The following is a 19,638-nucleotide window of genomic DNA, read 5'->3' on the forward strand; positions in this document are numbered from 1 at the left end:
GGCAGGTTTCATGTATTCGAAGCTCCAATATAGTATCAAATATTCCGGGATCTATCGAACGAGAGTGGGCGTTTATTTATAAACGTTGGTTTGTCCCGATGAACCCGTTTTTTTATCGTTTGTTAATCCGGTCCCTATATAAATGTTATGATGGCTGAATAAAATCCATTTTGTCGAGCGAGTCGTTATCAGTCTCCAATAAACAGAGTCGACTAAAAATTGCATGAAATACTCGGAAAGAGCGCTTTTTTTTTACCAACTCAGATCAATTCGAATTCAATAATCCGTGAAACACAAGAGCATTTAAATTTTCATAAAAAGAATGGACATATCCGTTAATAAAGTTCCATATTCTTATGCTCTGTTAAATTCTAAAAAATCGCTTTGTAGTTTTCCCATAGCAACCATAAACTGTGTTAATAATGTGTTCAAGCTGATCTCAGGGATTTTTTAACAAAAGATCTGCGAGGACGTTACATTAACGCGCGTGTATACTTAATTTACAACCCTCCACAGATCAAGTTAAATTTTGAAGACTTATAATTTGGTTGTGAATTTTCATAAAAAGAATGAGCTTGTCTATTAATAAAGATTCATATTTTTACGTGCTCTGTTGAATTTTCCAAAAGATCGCTTTGTATTTCTCCCAAAGCAACCACAAACTGTGTTAATAATACATCCTAGGTTTCAGGGACCTTTAACAAAATATCTGCATAGACACATTATTGCGCGTGCGCATATTTTGTATTTCTCCATTGTTATGTTGGACTTTAAAAACATATATTTGGTTTGTAAATTTTGGTGGGTAAATTTAAATTTGTAAAAAATAGATAAAATAGAATCCGACTTCTATGACGAGTAAAAACTCGTTGTTAAAACTTTCATAAGTATGCAAGAATTTTTTTCCGACTCTATATAGTTCGGAACAATATAAAAATCTCCACTGAAATTCAAAGACTCGGGTTGCTGACGGAAGGTGCAAAATTCTACATGGCCGATGGATAATATTGCACACAAACACTTTATACAGATTAAATCATTTTTGTAAAGAGAGGTATAAAATTGTAATATACAGAATTTGCACGAAGAGAATAAATGGTACTTTATGAAGTACCTAAAGTAATTCAAACTATAGATGATCATACAAAATATCTCAAGTAGTTAAACTACACATGACATAAAATAAAATAGAAATTATAAATGTGCACTAAAATTAAAGCTCGGAGTTTGTTGAAGTATCGTCTTTAAATGCATTTTTTTAATTTGAATATACTGAGAAAAATGTATTAAATTTTAATAAATATTTGATTGGTAGAATCAACTATTATATTTATAAATATTTATTTGTATGGTAAATAAATATTTATTCAATAAAAGTGATGTGTTAAATCAAATTAATTATTTTTATATCAAATAAACATATATCTTTATATTTAATAAAATTTTCAGTTAATAAATATTTAATTGGTACTATTAAAACAAATCATTTATTAAAATTTAGTATATTTTTTCAGTGCATGTAAACGCCATAGAACAAACGATAATATCTATAATAATAATAATAATAATAATAACAACACAACAACTTTATTGAGTGCAACTATTAAAATTAAATACAAAATAAAATATATAGAAATACAATAAGTTTGATATTGAATATCAGCTACACAACAATAGGCGGAGCGATAGCTAAGCAGCTGATTTGAAGCCGTACCTATTCACAATCAGAGCGACGAATTATTAGTTTCGATATTGGGATTTATTTCCTGATCACTATGTAACGGCATCGGGGCAGCAAACTACATCTCCGACATTTAGATAAACAAAGGATAATGTATACGCGATTATCGATCGGATTTCAGTCTTTCACGAACCTGTTTATCTCTCGCATTTAAATCGACGATGAAGGATCGTTAGCGTTCGTCGTATAATTGATACGGCGAAGCGCAACGGTGTACAGTTAAGGACGAGATTGGAGCCTTCTCTCGATGTTCGTCTAATTAACTAATCGTCGCGTGGATCTTATCGATCTAATCCTGTATAAGACAGTTGCCGCGGTTGGAATCGTGTGTATCTGCAAGCGAAATCATCGCGAACAGCAACGTTTCTTTTTCGACTTTGTATCACTCGTGAGATCCCGTTATTAGAACTCGCTTTTTATATCAATTTCCATTGAATAGACATCTAAACTATTTCGTTCGCATCGTCGCAATGATATCGCGAAAGACGTGTCTTAATGGACCGAAAAATTAACAGACTAAAAAAAAATTTCTGAATACACTCACGAGTTTTCAAGAAAAAATTTGGCCGAGATAGTATCCTTTTATGAAAATCTTAACAATAAATAGATGATAAATATATTTGTGATTTTTAATTGACTGAATTTCAAGAACATGGACTCTTTGCTTTTCGAGATATAGGTGTTACGTTTGTGAGCTATTGTTTTTCCAGAAGTTTTTGATATCTTATTTCTGCATGTGAACAGAAAAGGAAGAAAGAGACTTGGGACGCACGTGACTCAACGGCGTAAAGTGCTTCCGTGAATTCGACATAAATTTCCGGGGCGTTCCGCATGTTTTCATGGGGATAGCATCCGCCGCCGGTAACCAGATCGGCAATCGTCTTCTAGGTACGCGATAGATACATAACTACGTATGTGTGGATGGTGGAAGAGGGGAATTGCAAAAGGTGACATGGGGTGCTGGACGGAAGAGGTGCTCGAGGTGCCATCGGGGCGTAAGAGCAAAGAGACATGAATATGTATGCACCGGGTGGCAGCCGAGCGCTAAGATACGAGCACTATCGCGCTTATTCATGTGCCTTTTAATATTTAACCCGCCGGTTTACCTGCCCCTTCGCGCGCACATTACTTTTCTAATGCGCCCTGCGCCTCTATATCCCATCGCCGAATCTAAATTCCATTCAAAGCAGTTGAGAAAGGAGGAAGAAAATACTGGAGGAAGTTATTAATTGATTAGTTATTAATCGCGACTTTTTAATTTCAACATAAATTCATTGGAAAAATGGTATTTAAGTCGCATTTTCTAAGCGATCGAATTTGTATTATATACGTAAAGATGTTGTACTTCATATTTGAGATGATTTATTTATCAAATTAAAAAACGAATACAGCTGTTATTTAAATTCGCTATTTTTATTAGAATCAATTTTAAATTAGACAAAATAATATAAATATCCTAGTGTTGTATTATGCAATTATATATAATTTTATTCCCCATATATAGTTGATGCGTAATTCGTATATTGTTAAAAATTGTTAAATTAGTACAAAAATTTTTAGATGGACCTTTATGGACCTTTGAAACATATAAAATGTGTTAAATTTAACACTTTCCAATCGTGTATTTGCAGATTTATCGTTAAAGGATATAAATCATCGTCAGATTGCATAAATGTAATCGCTGTCACTGCTTTATGACATTTTTTCTCGCATTTCTCTAGACATCTTAGCGTCGCGACGCACCGGCCCTTTCGTTCCTACGATGTACGATAGATCGCAGCGAGCAACATCGTTGACCCGCGATTAGTAACGGTGAATAAGAAACGTACAGCCGATCCTAATCAGTCGTCATGGCTGTGCGTATGTAATGACGTCGTTATCGGCGTCTCTGTACACTCTTGAGCCACACACTGCACCGCTCTCCCGCGCACCTTGTTATACACGTACGTCATACAGCCCGCTCTCACGCACCCTCTCTCTATTACTCTTTTGACAATGATTACGGTCGTTTGTCGACACGGAGATTGCTTCGTCACCCGCTCGTACCCGCGCGAGAGCGTGTTTGACAGCGCTTTAGTCGTGTCTCTTTAGAGCCATGGATAGAACTCGACAGGAGGCGACGTGCGAGGAGAGGAACTCGCGCGAGAATAAGTTGAGAATAGAGGAGCCCTTAGGTGAGGTCGTTAGATCGGGATAAACGCCGAACAAAAGTTGTACATACCTCTGCCAACCGTGCGCGTTCGCGACAGTTAAAAAATATTGACGCAATAATATTCGCGACACGCGAAGTGCACGGATTCGCTTTGAGATTGAAAATGGCGTATTGCGTTTTGCATCGAGACGACATATGGTTAAGATATGATTTTCTTTTCATGCGAAATGCATTCCTCAGATAATTGCTGGGCTTCCGAAGCTATAAGTGTCTAATTAAAAAAAAAAGTTTTTTAATGCGAGACAATAGATTTATATTGTTATTCAGATATTTAAAATTGAAAGGACTTTATTCACATTGTTTAATTTAAAAAAGTAGTTTTCTTTACGTTACTGTGTCTTCCTTACGATTAAATTTTCCGAAGCATTGATTTAAAATTTTCATTTATCGTGAAAATAATTTTGACACATTTTAAATGTATTTTGACAAATTTAATTACGTATAAGAAAATCATATTAATAAGGAAAACATACCATACTTTTAAAACAATTACCTTTTTTAATTGAACAATTTGAAATAAATTATGATTCGATATCTCACAGAAATAGAGTTAAACTTTTAGTATGTTAACCTTTTCGCTTTAACACGCGAATGATTTACTGGCAACTAGGCTGTGTGTGTATACGTATATATGTGCGCATGTGTGTATAGTACGTATATAAGTATATATGTGTTATATGCACATTGCATCACCCAGCATCGCATCGCGATGCTTGCATAGCGCGTTACAGCGGGACGCTAAACAATACTGCGACATTCGACAACAAACGCGTGTCCGTTTCTGCTCTCTGTGTAATGTGACATATATTCAGTAGAGAAGACCAGAGAAAGTGTTATATGCGGGCTGCAATAGAGTCGCATCAGGATTGTGTTGATTTTAGACAATTTTCTTTTTCTCTCTTTAGAATTCGTTTCATCTTAAAATATCATGGAGATATTTATCCTTGACTTTGATATGGTTCCGAAACATAAGTTTCTAAACAAAATTTTTTTGCACTTGATATCCGGCACAACTAGAGATCTTGTGATGTTTCGCATAAAAAATGGTACGCAAAGTGGTTATCAAGGACAATACGAGCCCTTCCAATTAGTCCTGAAGATGTACGACGCGTGGTTCTCGCAAAACGCAGGCACCGCGATGCGGTGGAGATCGTGTGTGACAAGCCAACCGCGTGCGCGCGGGTGACCGTATGTGCTGTGGGCAGGACAATGTTTTCATTAACTGAATACATGGCGCAGCGGGTCGACAGCCCGTTCAACATCGTTATACCGACAAATAAAGGACGCGGAAGGAGCTTTTCGAAATTTCCGAGCAAAATCCACGCGGGAAAATCCAACGTTGCGTGTTCACGTATAATTGAATATAGTCTTTCGTTTTTTTTTTCCATTCACGGGACCACGTGTGTCGAAAATTTTTATTTGATTACATAAGAAAGACAGCAAAACTTCGCAAGGCACTTACATTTCATATTTGATGTGACGATATTTTTTTTGATTTTGTAAATTTAATTTACGATAATTCAATGTCACATTAATATAAATTCATATCGTAAACTCATATTTTAGATTAAAAGTGTATAACAAAATTACGGTTAATTAAACATCTATGAATTCGAGAATTCATTTATTAATATCCTCGCAAGTGCGTTTTTGGTCAACTACACCTTCATAAAAATGTATATGCATATATTAATCTGTATCATTTTGCCCGCAGTTTCAATCTTTAATGGAATGTCAGTCTGCACGAGCTTATCGTTTGTCATCTCAATATGTATGTAACATAATACTACGCGTGTTCAAACAATCCGATATTCACTCGTGCAAAATTCTCGCGATCACGTTTCTCCTTTTTAATAAATCGAGTGTGAGCACGCGCCGACTCGGCTAACTAAGACGCGAACGTGCTGCTCCGTCGCGTTATCAAGTGATTTATACTATGATATCCCATATGAAAAAGTAACTAGAGTTAGGAACAGTAGCTTTATACTTATTACTGCTAAATAATATTATATAATATATTACTGCTAGTAATATATTATATTTATAGTTCTATCAAAAAGTATACATAAATGATCCAAATACCAAACATTTTCTTTTAGTGCATCACGTGAAAGAATAATACATGCGATATATTATTTACAAAATGTTCAATTTATTTATCGAATGACTTATATAAACGAAAATAGATAACAGCTTGACTTAGGTCGTTGCAAATGATAATTTTTTTTAGAAAATGCTGTTTGCATGCAATTTACTTTCCATTCACGTTGGATGATTTAGAACATATGAACACCTCACAATAAAACCACGTAAAGTGATCTTGAGGTCTTGCGGCGAATTTACACGACCAAGAGCTCGCAAGGACGGCCGATTCACGACTCGGGGACTGCAAATTTCCGACAGCGAATAAAAACGCAGGAAAAGTGGAACATGCAAATATATTCGAGCGAACGCGCGCAATCCCTAAAAGTTTTGCGCATCGAGCCGTCGCGTCGGGAAGGTTAGTGGTAGCGTAGTGCGAGGTAGGTTGGAGGATGGAAAAACGACGGACATGTATATGCACAGGTAAATTAAATATACATGCTGTGCAAATAAGACCGCCTAGCAACTCGTTTTATGGTCTTCTTTTGCTCTAGTTGACTTTTCACTCCGACTTGGTCAGCGTCGTGTTACATGAATACATGATAATCTTATGCGATGACTTGATGATCTTATAATTTCATTGATACTATTACAAATGCCACGTTGGATTTTAATTATTATTTATCAAAGAATTTTTATCTACTGATAATTACTTTATAATATATTCTATAATGCTTATTTAACATAATTATATACATTTTTGTATAATGTATGCAAACAATTTGATACTAATATATTTATCTGTTCAGAAAAAGAATCTAATAATAATGAAACTTAAATAATATTTAACTTATATTATAGTTACTATATTTATACAATAATATTTATATGATAATGATTAATTATGACCGTAATAAATTATTTATAGTAACGCAAAATCAATAGATATTGATAGTTGAAGGTTTAAATTTTTAAATTTCAAACTATCAAAACTGTTTTACTGACAACATGGAATTTTCCTAGTGCGAATTTAAATACGTCTACATCGTAATTTGTAGTAGTCATTAGAGGGATCGACCCTTTGTAGCGCGCCAGAAGCAGATTCTAATCAAAGAACATCGTAAATGGAGTCTGACACTGATTGAATAAAAGTATGCTTGGGATCAATCGAGTTCTGCTTCCGAAATGTGCATCTAGATTCTATTTACGGATCATGAACTCCCCTTAGAATTGTTGATGTCAATCGCTCATTACAGAATCACGTAATCGCATTTCATACAGCATTCACACAATAGCATTTGTTTAAGATAGTTACCCAAAAGCCTAAGTCCTCAGATAAAGACAGCGTAACAGCACCGCAATAAAGTGTGCGTATCTCTGCAAGTTGAGAAGCGATTTTTCCTTTCCCATACCTAAAAAAAGAATAATTTATTATTACATAAATATTATATTTTTTATTATAACTAAACAATTTTTTAAATTAAAATAAAATAAAATAATACATATATAACTAAAGTATAAATCATAGCATTGTTAAAATATGATTTCATTGATTATTTAATATTTTCAATTAAAATACTCTAATTAGTGATATATTTATTATAAGACATATTTATTATAAGAATTATTTATAGAAATAATTTTAGATATATATAACTATAAGAACATTGAAATTAATTGCATTTTTGTAATATAAAGGAAACCGATGATAAAATTTCAATTATTAAGTAAAAATTTATTGATCATAATATTTTAATAAAAACTAGTTCGTGTTCTGCACAGGACAAATTTTTATTAATTTATACATTTGTATTGTATTATACTTTCTGAATATTTGATAATTTTTCAAAATTGCAATCATAATTGTTTTCATTTTTTTTTAATGGATCATAAAAATAAAATTTATATTTATTTCTAACAGAGAAATATTTATAGGCATTAATTTATTATTATTACACTTTTTCCAATCTTTTTTTTTCTCTCGAGAACACTAAAATTGATTTTAATAAACTAAGTAAATGAGATTACGTCTCCATATATTTTTCACAATGAATTTTATCTTATTTTCTCGATTTATTAAAATTACACAGTGACATTTATTTATTCTGAAACGTAAAAATATGCACGCATAAATTGAATTTTAGTATGTGTATCAAACTAGTATTTAAATGTTACATTAAATGTAACATTTCTATTAATATATCTTAAAATGGTGATTCAACAGAAATCATTGTCTCAAGCAATGCTAATAAATTCACAAAATGTACCATAATCACATTCATCCATTTAATTTGGAAAACAATATAGAAAATTGTTAGCGTATTTATTTGAAGTTAAATGTTTACATTAAATATTTTAGTTTGCAACGATAACTTAGTTGGCATGCAGTACTTAGTGTATGTTTTATAGCGAAGTAGTAGCGTGAACCGTTCCGCATATAATATTGTTGCTTCCATTGAAATCATGATAAGATGGAGCGACTCGATCATTCTCTAAGATTATTAGTGTTTATTAACTTCTATTACTTAGATTAACTTCATTTATTAACTTAAAGGTTCTCGAGCGTGTTTGTCGAATCGAGCATTCTCATGCCAATATGTGATTATATTCGTTATTTTATTATATATTTAATGATATATTTTATCTGAGTAACCATGTTTTAAAATTAACAATTTGTTTGAATGATTTATGTAAAAAAATATTTTTATATTGTATTTTAAAAATATAAGTTAATATCGATATCTTTACTAATTGAAAAGTATATACATAGTTACAAAAGAATACCTTTGGGAGGTATCATATATTTACTGAGGCATCATGATTATTGAAGCCTATTAGAACATGTCGGTCACTTGTGACATATTCGATGACGGAAGGGCACTGATATTGCTATATTGGGCAAATGCTAGTTATATCCTCAATGATTAAGGGGAACTATTGATGTGATAATTGTCGTGTACGTGTGGCTATTGAGCATGTATCCATCATTAGACACAAGACGAACATTCATGTGCGGCATTCATGTGCGGCATTACAGTAAACAGTTATGTAGTATTGAATTTCATAGAGTCTTAGCTAACAAAAATATCTCAAATTGTTTTATAAAAGAACATAATGAATCTTTGAATTCATAATGTTGCGAGCAAAATAACATTAACTTTCTGAAGGAGATAATCTTTTCAGTATTTTTATCGATTATATATTTTACTTTATTCTCTCTATGGCATATTTTATACGGATGTCGGATTTTGCGCGATAAAATTAATCTATGGGCAGGAAGCTTTCATGTGAAAACTAAATCGTATCTCAATTCTAAAACAGGAAGGATAAAAAATTTTGCGCAGGCGAAGATAAAATTTCAACTAATTGTCCTAGCATGCTGATCCGCATGGCAGGGATTCATCGCGATTAAAGCGTCAGTCGTGTTATTTCTGCTCACCGATATACATATTTTTTATTCAATATATGTTCCAATACATATTTAACCTTTTTCAAATAATCTATTTTATAAAATGAGGGACATTTTTTATAAAATAGATGTATATATAGCCGATAATAAAAAAGTATACATTATGTTTTTGCAGTATTCTGAAATAAACAAATAAACATGATATGTTTTTATCAAATGTTGGTAGAATTTTATAATATTTTTAATATCTTTCTACTTATATAAAGTAATTTTGAACAAAATAAATTGTGTTCGATGAGCATTTTTTTTATCTACTCTATACATTCAAACTTTTTAGAAAAAACGGAAAGTTTTATGACAGAGAAAAGAAGTAATAAAAGGATTGAAACATGAAAATTTGTGCAACAGTGATTTCGCGATATAATATATAGGTACATAGATTTTTTTAAGTCTTAAAAAATATATTGGTAAAGGCTCTTTGATAAAATGTCATTACGTGCGGAAAAAGTAATTGCGTGATAGAAATTTTTGTTGTTAAAAATAGTCGTTGTAACAGTAATTTGTTTTTTATCTCTTTTACTTTATTTTTATTTTACTACTTTATTTTACTACTGTTTTATATTATTTTCCTGGTTATTTTCTCCGCAAAAGTTTAAACTTTAAACGTTGTCGGACGGTGACTTCAATCGATCCATCGAAAGAGATAGGAAACACTCGAATATAGATTGAAGGTCTCAATCACTGATAATCGAGACGATAATCCTAGAGCGCACACATGCTCTAGGATAATCCTCGTGTCGTTTCACGTATCCTGTACGAAAACCACCTAGACAGAGAGGGTGAAATTTAATGCCGAAGATAATGAAAGAATTTCACGTTTTTGTGAAATTGCCGTCAATTGGAGACATTGTCCCTTTCCTACCCTTCTCGCTCTCCTCCCGTCCGAAATATCGTTTCAGCCAGACGTGATGGTCTTTACGTCTTGGCAGCTCCATTATCTGCGCCATCAATCGGAAATTCTTTTCCCTTTGCATCATCGCGGGGACAGGGAAGAGAGCAAAGAGGGGAAAGACCGAGGGGGTTTGAGGAAAATGGTTTCATTAAAACAATCCCGCTGGCTCGCATAGCTCGAGCGAAACCCCGTGCAGAATAATGAGCGTATGTCATTGATGTGCGTCGACTATAGTGCTCCTTGAGAATAGTTGTGTCGTTGTGTGTTAGGAAGAAAAATATTTTTCAATATTAGAAGTTCATAATACGTCTTTGAAATATATTTTCTTTGTGCGCGATTAAAAAATTAAAAAATTAAATATATTTTTCTGTAAATGTCAGATAATATTGTATTATAATCATTCTACAGTTGAAATATTAACAGCTTTTAATTTTATAAGTACATCTACATAAAAGTATAAAAAAATTCTAAGACATTTTTTGTTATCATGAAAGTATCCGATGTAATCTTTAATAGAATTGTATAATACGGTAATAATATTTTACGAAATACACCGGAAATATTATGATATGTTCATTATAATTTTGTAACTTTATGATATTAATGTAAGGGGCATAAATCTCATTTTCGTTCATTGCTGTTGAACTATCCTGTATATAATACGCGTGTGCGCGTGGCATCGTGGCGGCAGTGAAATGCGTGTATCTGAACAATTAGGTTTCAGGCCACCCTCAGTCCGACATGGCAGCCGCATAGCCACAAAGGCCTCCCCTGTCCCCGCGATAATATGTACGTGCTAGAAACTCTCGTGTTTTCTGTTAACGTATCGCGAAAACATGAGGAATAACGTTTCCCATTGCCGTGCCGTGACAACGTCGCCCGCCGCCCCCGGCCTAATCGCGAAAAGATATTTCCACCTGGCGTACTGCAAGGCAAAGGCGGGACGGTTGGAGGCGGGAATCGCGGACAAAAAGCGCGGCCGCTCACGAGAGGAATGTCAACTCACGCTCGTGCGGTCGTATTCGCGCGAATAATACGTCGCGGGAAGGTTCCCGAGGTATTCGCCGCGGACGATTAATTCGCACGATTAAAGATAGTCGAGCGGAATTCCTTAGATAGCGCGCACCGTCCCCGGATAACGTCCCTCGACACGCGCACTGAGTATTCTTACGTGAGTAGATTTTGCATTTCAAAATTGACTTGTTATGAAACGATTTGATAAAACTAAGTTGTCATTACTGGTGAATAAACGTTCCACTGTGGAACCGACGGAAAATAGCCGTGATCTTCAAACAATTCAGACAATTTCTTTCTTCAATGATATAACACTCGATCTTTAAATTTTCGTATGACTTATAAAAAAATATTTAAATGCAAATAAATGTTTTCAAGAAATATTTAAAGAAGTGTTCAAGTAACTGCTCTAATATCAATTAATTTTTTTTTTAACATATTTAATTTATCACGTTTTCACAAACTACATTAAAACGTCTGAATCTAGAAATTACAATATAATTTTTACAGATAAATACGGATATAAAGAATTATTTATGTTAATAAAATATGGTTACAGTGTGATGCAATTTAGAAAGTAAAGTTTTTATTTATTAAATAATAAGTAAATGAAGAAAAGAGGTTTACATACAATAATTTCCTTTTTATGTAAAAGACTGAAGATATATGAATTCTGATTGCTGAAATAAGGATTAACTTGTCGTCTGTTAGAGGGAGAGTGATAGAACTTATGTCCGTTGCGTAACTAGAACGTCAATCTTCGACCGGAAAAATGGACAATTACCCCGACAATACCCCATAGGGGGTGAATGGCGTAGCGTGCGTTTATATTTCCGTCGAAACGATGTCGAGCGCACGTCGTCGTTCGTTAAGATTCGCCGGATCTGACGGTAGAGAACCCGTCTCGGAAATATTATATTCCTGCCACGACAACGGGGTAGAAATAATATGATTAATGAAGGTTACTCAAATTAAGTCAGAGCACCGAATCTGCGCAGCGACAACCCGACGACGCTGGCAAAACGAGGACAGACTGACGAACGGACGGACGGATGAACGTTTTTATACAACTAGTGAGATTAAAATATTTAAATTCTAATTTATATATTTATTTGTAATTTTTTATTTTAATTTTTAAAATTAATAAAGTAATCAAGAAATGATAATCGTATTTGTTAAAAAACAATAAGATCAATATCGTTTTATTAATATCAAATTTAAAAATAATTTTCTAAGAGTTATTACAAATTGTCCGTTTTTTGAAAACTATATATAATCATTATATTTTATTTAAACAAAATATATATATAACTATTTTATATTATTGTTAATCACATTAAAAAAAAAATAATTTCAAATAATTGAAGCATTTCAAATTCGAAAATAAATGCATATAATAATACTTCCAGATTTATATTGGATCTCCTATGTCATCCTGTGTAGAAATATATAACGAGGACTCGAAAACAAAGTATCTGGACTGCTTGATAAACGTACTGATCAGTTCGAAGTTCTTTGGTTAAGAAATACATAACGAGGACTCGAAAATAAAGTGTCTGGACTGCTTGATAAACGTTGTACTGATCAATTCGAAGTTCTTTGGAAAGAATTATTTCCGCCATTCTTTGTACAACATCGTGATAAGGGTTGAAAGCTATTATCCGATGTTAAAAAGATTGCTGCGTAATAGGCATCGGGCAGTCGCTTATTATATGCAAATATGCGAATCGGAAAAATAATGGAAAAAAGAGAAGAATAGAAGAATATAAATAAAGGAAGCAATCCTATAATGAGAATTATTAGGATTATAAATTATAAATTGATGATGACTGAATTCTGGTTGATCCGAGTATCAATTAAGACGAGCGGTCAATTTGTTCACGAGCCATTATTTTAGCAATGGAATTATTAAATTTCTCTCGCAGACTTTCTGATATTTATCTGAAACCATCATTTCTAATAATATCGTTCCGTTAGTATCATATTTACGCACGAATAATATATCGTGTTCTAATATTTTCGATTTTCTAAAAAATTTCATAGATTCAGATTGAGTAATATTTAAGATAATAATAATTAACTAATAGTTGATAGCGAATATCAGAGATATAAGCAAAATAATGTTAATAAAAAATTATAATCTTTGAGTTTTGATTAGCGAGCTAAAGATAGTCTGGCAACAGTGTCGTTATACATACATATATTGAAAGTTCAAGCTGAAGAAAAATTAATTCTAGATGAATTTATCTAATATATTTATAACAATTTATTATTTATAAATAAGTATAAAAAGTGGAAAAATAGTGCCATAGGATTATTAGAATTAATTTGAATATAGTTCTTATTAAAATATGTTATCTTATCGATCGCAATTTCTACTTTCTTAAATACAATGCGTAATACAACATAGACTACGTTTATATGACTCGATTTACGCCGAAATTATAACATCGATATTATGAAACTGGCTAATCACAGTCATTTCAATCTTCAGAGGAATAGCTATGATTGTCCAATTTCATAATATCGATATTATAACCGTGTAAATGTAATTATACATAGTTTCATAAAAATCTTTAGTGATCTATGTAAATAATTTTAATATTAAACGTTATTTCTTCATCTATTATCATATATTTATGATTCACTAAAGTTGACATGAAAAACAGCGATAGTTTGAGTTAATTTTAGCAAATAAAGTATTATCGTACACAATTATACAAAAATATAATTAGACCACCAATATATTTATTAATATCGCGAATATTGTGAGCACGGAAATAATACATTGATAAACATTTCTGATCGAAAGTAAATGAACCAGAAGATTCTAATCATACTAATGATCAGAATTCTGGTTATCTTAAATAGATTCAATTTAAAAATTTTCCAGACTTTCTCTAGTGTACAATTAATGTGCAGATGAGTATATTTATATTCAGCACTTGTTATAAACACCTACAACTGCATAAAAAAAAAAGATGTAGTCGCGTCTTGTAATTAGCAAAATGTAGCAAGTTGGTAAAACTTTATTTGTCATTATAAAATTGATATGCACTATCTATCAATAACGTAAAAACGATTAATAAGATTAATGTTCGTATTCATAATTACACTCTATATTTAAAGCTTTTTTAAATTTATCTTTAGTAGCCAATAAAATAATTCGTAGAGCATCTGAAGATAAATTTAAGAAAGTCTTAAATATAAGGCCTAACTATGAATGGGCATTAATCATAATTATAAAAATATATCAAATTATATTTGGTGAAATTTTAATTCTCTCTTTTTCCGGCAAATTGTTATAATTTAATTTGTCTTTGAATATATAATTTTTAATATATGCTAAAATATTTCTATTATTATTTAATTTTACGAATATTATCATTCGCTGCATTAAGTGGTTTTAGAAAATATAACCGTGTTCGTGGCAGTGTTATGAAAACTCTCATGCCACGCTCGCATTGCTGTACCAACTGTTTAAAAATTCCGACCGTCATCGTCATCGGGCGACAGCTTCGGATTTCATTTCAAAAACAGCGCGCCCCTTGAACAGCCTCTCCAAATATACGTACACGGCATGGTGTATTACTGAAAGACGAATGCGACGGGAATGAGAGTTTACCGAGCTTGTTTTGGTTAAGTCACGTTTCGAAAACAAACCTCACAGAATGGAGTATGTATAGGATCGTGCCTTGCGATAAATCCTGTTTTCTGACGAATGCCATTCTGCGCGAGAGAAGTCATCCGGATCTTTTCAGTCACGCCGCGCTTTTCCCTTTTAAATAGAAAATGTTTGATATTGCGCAGGACACGGCTTTCCGAAAGGCAAAAGATACCAGGTGGAAGTGTTTCTTTGAAAATATGTCTTTTTTAATCTTTTTTTTTTAGCTCAATTGTCGTTTCTTAATACTTTTTACAGAAATTTTGTAAATTATGACAATATCATTTAATTTACAGATTATTATAATATTATATGATTTACTTTGTTATATATATTATATCTAATATTATATCTAATATACGTATATGTTTAATCTGTTGTTACATAATAAAAAGTTAAATCTTTTATTAAATTTTCACTTTTTTCTAAAGTTTCTGAAAGAACATAATCTTGAATTACAAATCAAGAATGATGTGTACTAAACGAATTATGTTTGAAATATTGAGAGAGAGAGAGGGAGAGGGAGAGGGCGAGAGAGAGAGGGAGGAGAGGGGGGAGAGAGAATAAATAAGTTTTAATAAGATGAAATAAAAAGTGAAATTGTATAAAACGATCCATTTTTTACATACACTTGCGCATAAATCAAATTGTCGATTTAACACCATAATATCTTACTCTGCGATATATTCAATTATTAAATATGATAAATTCACTTCTTCCATTTTAGAAATACAAATACGCAAAATGTAAATATAAATTTTCACGAAATATTGATTTTTAATAACTGGTGCACGCTGTGAGTAAATAACTGCAATATAAAGAGTAGATACTTCTTTTTTTACATATAAATCCAATATAGAGAAATCGTTATACCGACCTCCACATCTGCCAAAACATATTTTTGACCGTTTTATTGAATTTTCTTCCGATAGACGGGCGTTTGACGGCTCAAGAGAACCCGTTAAAAACGAATATAAAGCGCATTTGGCTTGTCGGGCAAAATTCGTAAAGCGAAATACGGTAACGTTTTCGTCTCTGGAGTTTCTAGAAGTAACGTTAAGATCGGACTTCGAAAACTTCCGGGAAATCGAAATGCACTTCCGACGGAAGCTATTTTTAAAGCGACTTGCTTCTCTTCCCTGCTGTGGCGAAATTGCACTTACCTTCAAACTTCCTTTACTACCCTCTAAAATAGGTGCGTTTACAACAAGAGATTCAAGGAAAATGAAGAAAATCTTATTTATTAACTACTATAGACGAAATAATAACATTACAATTGATGTGTATTCATTTCTAAGAACATTTTTAATGAAACTTTAATTTTTTAAGTTGAGAACACATTCTCATATACTCTTTCTCTTTTTTTTTCTCTCTATAAAGTTGTGAATTATGAATTATATAAAAATGATATAGCTTACATACACACATACCCATAGTATACAATTATAAATAAAAATTTAATTTTAATTATTTAACAAATTTTTATTCTAACAAAGTTTAGATTTTAAATGACTAATTTTACTAGCCACAAAAGTCCGTAAATAAAAATATAAATAAAAATGGACAGATTCTTTCTTTTGACGATCTCAATAATGAATTGAATTTTACTTACATTTTGCAATAATTTGTACAACTTTTTATTATGCAGTACTAATTAGGAAAGCGTAATCTGAGCGTGCGACATCTTGATTAAAATATTTAATCACGAATTATCGCATTTTGTCAAGAAAATGTGGAAGAGAGGGTGATAGCATCAGAGAAGGCTATGTTGACTTAGAAGGAACGATCGCGATGATTCCCATAGCATTAGGGAAATTCATTGACTCGTACTTCATTAAGAGTCGAAAAGACAAAGAAATCCCTTTCAGAGAGAGGGGACAGCTTCGTAAAGTGAATTGAAAAGCATTGTTTCCCTTCTTTCTTACCTCCCTCACGTGATTCCCTTTCAATCGCCTTTTCGAACTCTAATTCCTATGTCAGAAAAAAACCGAGGAATTGAAATAGTTTGCCTAATCAGAAAAATCGATCAGTTTTTTAACAAATATCACATTTGCTTTCCCTTGATTTGTTCCTATAACAAAATCATTTCTCTCAGCGCAAAAGCTAAGGCTCATTTTCCATCTACATCACGCTAAAAAAAGATTTATAAATAATTACTATCAAATAGAAATCTATATTTCCTATATTTCCAGTATGAATACGAGACGAAAATTCATATCTCGCAAATCGTTTCTCTCTATTAAAGAAACATCCGCCCGCAATGAGATCATCTCGATATCGCCCTTGCGAGCAAGAGACCGCGCCGAATTAAACGCAGTACTGCGTTAAATATTCGATGTTGCAATTCCGTAATAGCAGACCAGCGCTGTTATATCTGACAGCTCGCGATTATGACGAGGAAATACATGAATTTAGGGCAGCTATATATCCCACAGAAAACAGACGATATACATAATTCAACTCTTCGATGCACTTTCGGAGTCATAATTACCTGGTATATTGGATACATTGTACAATTTTTTTTTACGTTTATGAATAAATAAGCTTTGTTGTATATAAATATTTTTTTAAATCGGAAATTAAATGTATCACTAATTAATTAATATTTTTAGTAGTTTAGTAATATTTTCAATAAATTATTTATAGGTATTTAAGATGCTAGTATAGCATTATCATTAAATCGATGATCAATTAATTTAATTGTGAGATTATTATTTCAATTTATGACTGCATTTTAAGTCAGACTTAACTGAATTGGCGCACAGTCTATAAAAGTAATAAATGTATTTGTATAACCATATATGAATATTATTAATTGTGAGTAAATATGAATATTACTAAGCCTGCTTTGACTAAAAATGACATTTTTTTGTTATTTGTGTTTAAACTTCTTAATTGATTTTTGCTCAATATTGTTTATTAGATTAATATCATTATAACATCGCAAGTCATATTTGAACTACCAGAATTGTAATTTTTTCACTTTTGTTAATAAAAAAATCTTTTACATGCATGGATCTTCAGGATCTACTAAAGTTTTTTGTTATTAGTCTTATCTTCTTTAACAATTTTTCAACTTCCATGCTTTGCGTCGGTTTTTTTTTAAGCAAGCTGATGTAAGCAGGCAAAAGAAAATAATAAAAGAAGGAGGGATCGAGAAAACGAGAAGAATCATTTCGAGCGAACAGATAACATCCCAAACGATTTAGAGGGTCAGCGTTGCAATTAGCGATGTTTAGAAGCGAATTATGAGGTCGTATATTTTCTGCTCGCTGTTTCTCTCGTAGTTTCTTCTACCTTCGGTTCGCACTTTTTCTCTCTCTCTACGCTTGTCTTTACGCCATTCATTCTCTCTTTCCCTCTAATACAGATTCAAACCTCTTTCTTGGCCACCCTTCCTCCGTGTTGTTATAGCCTGCGACTACCAGCGAGCGATAGGTGAAGCCGGCCGCTATCTACGTTTCGTGAACTGTCACTGTATTTTTTTCTTATACCACCCTCTCGCGCCGTTCGAGTCATTCAATAATTCTTGACCGGAGGTCAGCCTCTTTCCACTTAGCGAGAATCTACTACACGATATCCGAAGTCCGATATTTATGATCGCAAAAAAATACCGTTATCTAGATAGTAATGATAATATTATAAATAAATATTCTTTTTGTTTTTAATAATTCAAGGGCTTATTGCAAAAATCGGATTTATTTTTCAAAACTTACTAATATTAATAAAAAATTGCCAAGTATATTATACGAATTTTACAAGGAAATCATTGAAATATATAAGGATCATTTTTTATTCAAAGTTATCTGTTTTTTATACTAATAACCATGGAATACTTGGTATGTTAAATTTTACTAGAAAAGTCATTTTCGTGAAAATATGGAGCTAAGTGATTTTTGTCGATTGAACTCTTTAATTTGTGTTGCATTATACAATTCTCAAAAATACATTAAATAGAAGATAATATGACTTCAAGTTATAAAAAATATTCCAAACGCGAGGTGCAGCAAATGTGACAAACACCAATATAAGTATTATTACATTAATAATACATAATAATACTTGTATTTGTGGTTGTAATAATAAAAATTCCATAAATAATTGGTTGAAAATAATCGAACCAAAATTCAGATTATATCAATTAGAATTACAGATTTCTTAATTAGAATTTTAATAGATTTAACCTGAAAATTCTGATTCGTCCATTTTTAATCAGAATTTCAATTAATCCAACCAGACATTTTGTTTTAGTGCTTCATTCCCTCTTAAAGATTTTTAAACTTTTACATGAGATTTTCATTAGAATTTAATAAACTGTCTTATAACATATTACGTATTAATTGCATTCTGCAATTGTGGAATTAAAAAGTCATAGATGAAAAAGATTTCGAGACTTTCTTTTTTTGCAAAATCGAGCTAACTTCACGCCCATACATAAAGTATATTAACACGAGCAATTTACAGTCATCTTTAATGAGAGGAAACCACATAACTAGGCATTTCATATCTGCGTTCCGTGCACTGTCGCTGTATTTTTTCCGCACTTTTTCCTGCACCTTCCATT

The 19,638-nt window shown here is 32.1% G+C and overlaps 1 protein-coding gene across 3 annotated transcripts in view; it reads right to left on the bottom strand.

Moving 5' to 3' along the window:
* The window catches only part of LOC105152941 (latrophilin Cirl), a 476,845-nt gene that overhangs the window by 396,004 nt on the left and 61,203 nt on the right, over positions 1–19,638 (bottom strand). For 2 of the 3 annotated variants that reach the window (XM_087406038.1, XM_087406030.1), the window contains exon 2: positions 7,351–7,447. The exons of the other annotated variant lie outside the window; for it this stretch is intronic. The gene's annotated coding sequence lies outside the window, so the exon portion shown is untranslated. The remainder of the gene's footprint in view (positions 1–7,350; positions 7,448–19,638) is intronic. 3 annotated transcript variants of the gene reach the window in all.

This window comes from Acromyrmex echinatior, chromosome 4 (assembly GCF_024713525.1).
Source record: "Acromyrmex echinatior isolate Ae372 chromosome 4, ASM2471352v2, whole genome shotgun sequence".
Lineage (NCBI taxonomy): Eukaryota > Metazoa > Arthropoda > Insecta > Hymenoptera > Formicidae > Acromyrmex > Acromyrmex echinatior.